This window comes from Pseudopipra pipra, chromosome 10 (assembly GCF_036250125.1).
Source record: "Pseudopipra pipra isolate bDixPip1 chromosome 10, bDixPip1.hap1, whole genome shotgun sequence".
Lineage (NCBI taxonomy): Eukaryota > Metazoa > Chordata > Aves > Passeriformes > Pipridae > Pseudopipra > Pseudopipra pipra.
The window spans coordinates 26,729,605-26,734,877 of NC_087558.1; the positions used below are offsets into that span (position 1 = coordinate 26,729,605).

Consider the following 5,273-nt stretch of genomic DNA (forward strand, 5'->3'; position numbering starts at 1 on the left):
ATGACATGTCTGTCCTTTATGAGGTCACTGTGATGATGAGGCCTGCACCATTATTAGGTGAGTGTTCATCACCCCTAAAATGTGAGACGGGGACCCCAAAATGTGGCTGGGGGAACCCCAGGGAGCCGAAAAAGTGGAGGGGGAGCCGCAGTAAGAAAGCGAAGCCGGGCGGTCGGGCGGCGGGGTGAGGGGGAAGCCAAGGCGGCGAGGCCGGCGCATGCGCAGTCGTTGGCAAGACGCTGGCGATCACGTGGTAAGTAAGGGCAGCCAGGAGAGGGGCCGGCGACGCATGCGCAATGGCTCTCGTGCCGGTGCAGCGCTCCCTGCTCGAGTTAAGGGCCGGTTCCGGCGGCAGGGCGGGACTCGCGGCCTCCCGTCTCTCCCGGGGTGTGTGTGGGGGGAATAACATGAAGATTTTTTGGGGTGAAGGCGCAGAAGTTAGCGAGGAGGGACGCTAATTTGGGTAAACTCGGTCACCAGAAGTAGAGAGCGACCGGAAGTCCTCCAAGGCCCCGTCCCGGAAGTCCGCCATTTTAGGGGTGATGACCCTGCAATTTACGGTTCGGGGGCCGGGAGGAGAGGAAACGGGGTGCCCAAGAAGGGGTTTCTTTTTTTTTTTTTTTTTTTTCTCTTTTTTATTTCATTTTCATTTTATTTCCTTTTTAGGTTTTTTGTCTTTTTTTTTTTAATTTTCTTTTGGTTTTTATATTTCCTTTTTTTATTTCGTTTCTTTTTTATTCTCTTTATTTTTCATCTTCCCTCCCAGTGCTCCCCAACAACTCTCAGTAACACCCAGTGCTCCCCAGTGCACCCCAGTAACACCCAGTGCTCCTCAACAACCCCCAGTAACACCCAGTGCTCCCCAAAAATTGACCCAAAACCGACCCAAATCACCCCAAAAGCTGACCCAAAACTGACCCCAAAACCTGACCCAAATCATCCCAAAAGCTGACCCAAAACTGACCCAAATCACCCCAAACAGTGACCCCAAACTGACCCCAAAAACTGACCCAAATCATCCCAAAAACTGACCCAAAACTCTGCATTTATTTGGCACCATTTCCTCTCAAAAACAACATCTCCGATTTAGTTGATTGCTAAAGCCATCATTTTAAAATCATCTCAGGAATCAAAAGGGACTGGAAAACACACACAAATCATTCCTGCACCCACCAAATCATTAGGAATTGGAACCCGATTCCCTCATCTCTCTCCTTGTTCTTCTTGCCTGGAAAACCTGACGATCCCCGCTGGCTATTTTTAGGCTGCTTTTCTTCCACAGCTCCTTTCCTCTGGCTGAAACCTCCTGGCACGTTCAGGGCTTATCTGGAGGGAAGCCCCTCTGAAGTATTTCCTCTCGTGGCAATTCTGTGGGATGAAGAAGTAAAAAAAGCACGTCAAGAGCTCCTTCTCCCCCCTTCCCTCGCAAACACCCTCCCAGTTTGTCCTTGGCAGCTCCATCCCCCCAGCACCCGCACCCGACGCTTCGGCTCCGCTGGGAAAGGGACAGCAAGTGCCAGAAGCAAGTTCAGTGCTGGGCAGGGGCTCCCTGGGGAACGGCACTTCAGTGCTTTAGTCCGTGGCCTTTCCTGCTGCCCTCCCTCCCGGAGGCAGAGGATGACCCGTCCCTTGTTTCTCCCACGCTCGCAGACCCAGGTCCTGCTCTTTTGGCCCCACTTTTCTTAGCAGACCCGGCATCATTTTCCAGTGTCCCCAGGAAACTTCTGCACTTGACCCATTGCTAAGTGCAGAGCACAGGGCGAGGGAAGGACAAATTTCTCAGCACCCACCCCCTGGAATTTTCCTTCTCCGCAGCACGCTCCCGTTCCCGCTGTCTCTGGAGGTGCCCGCACGAGTCCTCCTTCTCCCAGCACCTCAGAGAATGTCCTTTTCACCCAGGTCCTGCTTACCGTTGTCCAACAAAACACGCTGACAACATTTTTCAGGATGCCAGTGGAGAGCTATTAGAGCACACTGCACAGGGAAGCTGAGCCTGCCCCATCCCTGCAAGTGTTCCAGGCCAGGCTGGACGGGACTTGGAGCAACCGGGGATGAGAGGGGAAGGTGTCCCTGCCCACGGAAGACAGGGTGGCCTTTGAAGGTCCCCTTCAAACCAAATCGCTCTGGGATTCCCCTCCAAAATCACTACCAAAGAGACACAGTAATCAAAGCAGAGGGACCGCACTCCCAGCTTTTCTTACCTGCAGGCATACAGCACGTTGGACATAAAAGCCCCGGGGTTAGTCCTGCCAGAGGCGTCCGGCACACCCACGGCGACCGAAGGGAAAGAGGGAGCCTGGGAACACGGAGTAAAAGACACTTTAATTAGGAGTACACTGAGCAATAGCCAGGTCATTCACACAGACAGCTTCACTGTCCAGTCATACAAAAAGCACTCACCGAGGCCTCAGTTAGGATGGTTCCTGACGCTGACCGGGTGAATGCCTCCCTGGAAGCCCGCTCTGCTCCTGCCAGGCACCAGGGCTCCCCCAGAGGGGCTTTGCCAAGCATCCAAGGGAAATTAAAATTACAGCCTGGGCAAAGGCGCTTCCCACAGGACCGCTCCTGGCCAAGGCCACCGGTCCGTGCAAGTCAGACCACTGACCACCCGGGGCTGGGGATTTTCGGGGGCACGCTTCCAGCTTTCATTCTCCAGAGACTCCAGTTCTTCCTGGCACCCCTTGCTTCAGTCTTCCCCTGCTGGAAGAGGTCACTTTAGTCTTTCGAGGGGCCAGATTGCCAAAGCCCGGCCGGTCCATTCCCACGAGGAAAGAAAGGTAGCTTTGTCTTGTACAGGATGCTGAAGGGGGAGACACAAAATAAAAGTTTAATTTAAAATAACTGCCGAGAAGAGAAAGCAATTCAAACAGAAGGCAGACGAGACTCGTGCAAAACCCAATACATTTGACTTCAAAGGAGAATTATTTCCCTCTGCACCTCAGAGAAGGCAATTTTCACCCGGGTCCCGCTTACCATCGTCGCACAAAAGGTGCTGACAACATTTTTCGTGATGCCAGTGGAGAGCTATTAGAGCACACCGCACAGGGAAGCCGAGGCTGCCCCTGGATCCCTGCAAGTGTTCCAGGCCAGGCTGGATGGGACTTGCAGCATCCAACCGGGGATGAGAGTGGAAGGTGCCCCTGCCTACGGAAGACAGGGTGCCCTTTAAAGGTCCCCTTCAAACCAAATCGCTCTCTCATTGCCCTCCGAAAGAACTCCCAAAGAGACACCGCAACCAAAGCAGAGGGACTGCACTCCCAGCTTTTCTGACCTGCAGGCACACAGCACAGCACGCTGGACATAAAAGCCCCAGGGTTAGTCCTGCCAGAGGCGTCCGGCACAGTGTCCACAGCGACCGAAGGAAAAGAGGCAGCCTGGGAACACGGAGTAAAAGACACCTTAATTAGGACTACACTGAGCAATAGCCAGGTCATTCCCACAGACAGCTTCACCGTCCAGTCACACAAAAAGCACTTACCTACCAGGGCCTCAGTTAGGATGGCTCCTGACGCTGACACCTCCGTTTGCCCCGGGGGGGTCAAGAATAACATCCCTGGGAAGAAGTCACCCCCAACAACAAAAAGGGAAAATTAGTGAAGCACGGGGTCCTCTTCTGACTAGACTGCCACCAGCATTCAATAGCAAATGCCACAACTATTCTGTTACAGACGAGAAAACCCTGTTCTCCCAAACAAACAGCGAGGAGATTTATGGGCATGCCTGGAAATTTCCTGTGAGGAACTTTTTGTAACTAAGGAGCAGGTGCTATCTTGAGTTGAAGGCATCAATTTGACAGACACTTAGTACAGCAAACTCTTCAGCAGAGCAATTAATTGCTGCCTATTTGAACAGCAGGGGAGAGAAAATGACAGTCGAAGGGAAGACAAGAAAAGCAGAACTGCAATCAGCAGACTTTTCTTCCATCTCTCCCGAGAAAGTCTAGTTTGTCTGTTCTAATAATTCTATGCCCTTTTCTACATGAAACTTACACCAAGGCTGAAAAAACAACTAGAAAACACGGAGAGAAGCTTTTTTAGAATTTCACGTGATTTTCCCAAACCGATCCCAGAGAAGCAGAACTCGGTAGAATGTACTCACCTTGAGGCCTTTGGTCTTTTTTTCCATAAGCTTCATCACCTGATTGAAAAAGCAGAGTAGACTCGGTATTTAGGTTCACAACAGGAAAACTTCCCCTTCATTTCCTAAAAGAAACTACATTAATTTGCACAGCTGCAGGCGCGTATCCAGATGTTAAAGCCTTTCAGCTTTTCAGAGGGTGAGAATGCCCTGCGAAGGAAGGCTGAAAAATGCTCGGAGCCTGCACAGGTCGATCTGGCAGTAGGGACACCGGTCTGAAAAGAGGAAATGCCAGCCCTTATCGCCAGGAAAGAAAGCCAGCAAGCTTTGGCTTTGTGGTGGAGTTGATTTGTCAGCCTAGGGAGTCCATGAGCAGCAAGAGATTTCTGTGCTATCACCTTTGGTGTGGGAGGAGTCTGTTTTACATGCAATTTTAGGAGTCGGTGTGGCAGTTGGGAGGCAGGGCTGAAAACAGGAAATGATTGCCCTTATCGGCAGGAAAGAAAGCCTGGAAGCTCTGGCTTTGTGGTGCAGTTGGTGTGTCATTCTGGGCACTCCATCGTCAGAAAGAGCTTTCTGTGCTGGCATCTTTGGTGTGGGAGGAATCTTCATCCGTATGCAGTTTTGGGCGTCAGGCTGGCAATTTGGAGGCAGGTCTGAAAACAGGAAACGACAGCCCTTATCGCCAGGAAAGAAAGCCTAAAAGCTTTGTCTTTGTGGTGCCGTTGGTTTGTCAGCCTAGAGACTCCATGGGGAGCAAGAGTTTTCTGTGCTGGCCTCTTTGGTGTGGGAGGTGTCTTTGTTTATATGCAGTTTTTGGAGTCGGGCTGTCAGTTTGGAGGCTAGTCTGAAAACAGGAAACAACAGCCCTTATGGACAGGAAAGAAAGGCAGCAAGTTTTTGCTTTGGGGTGCAGTTGGTTTTTCAGCGTGAGGTGTCCATGTGGAGGAAGACATCTCTGTGGTGGCATCTTTGGTGTGGGAGGAATCTCTGTTTGTGTGCAATTCTGGGGGTCGGGCTGTCAGTTGTGAGGCACGTCTGAAAGCAGGAAACAACCGCCCTTATCCCCAGGAAAGAAAGCCTGTAAATTTTGGCTTTGTGGTGCAGTTGGTTTGTCAGCCTGGAGACTCCATGGGGAACAAGAGCTTTCTGTACTGGCACCTTAGCTGTGTGAGGAATCTTTGTTTGTATGCAAT

General features: G+C 51.5%; 1 long non-coding RNA gene across 2 annotated transcripts; it reads right to left on the reverse strand.

Annotated features, from left to right (window-relative positions):
* Positions 1-1,028: 1,028 nt before the first annotated feature.
* LOC135419963 (uncharacterized) lies at positions 1,029-4,298 on the reverse strand. 2 transcript variants are annotated; one of them, XR_010433232.1, is made up of 6 exons: positions 4,099-4,298; positions 3,479-3,553; positions 3,272-3,374; positions 2,401-2,800; positions 2,202-2,296; positions 1,029-1,368 (listed from the first exon to the last, which is right to left on the reverse strand). It is a non-coding gene; the product is annotated as an uncharacterized LOC135419963 (long non-coding RNA). The 2 variants fall into 2 exon arrangements; XR_010433231.1 differs by lacking the exon at positions 4,099-4,298 and having other exon boundaries at positions 3,483-3,630.
* Between the last annotated feature and the right edge of the window lie 975 nt (positions 4,299-5,273).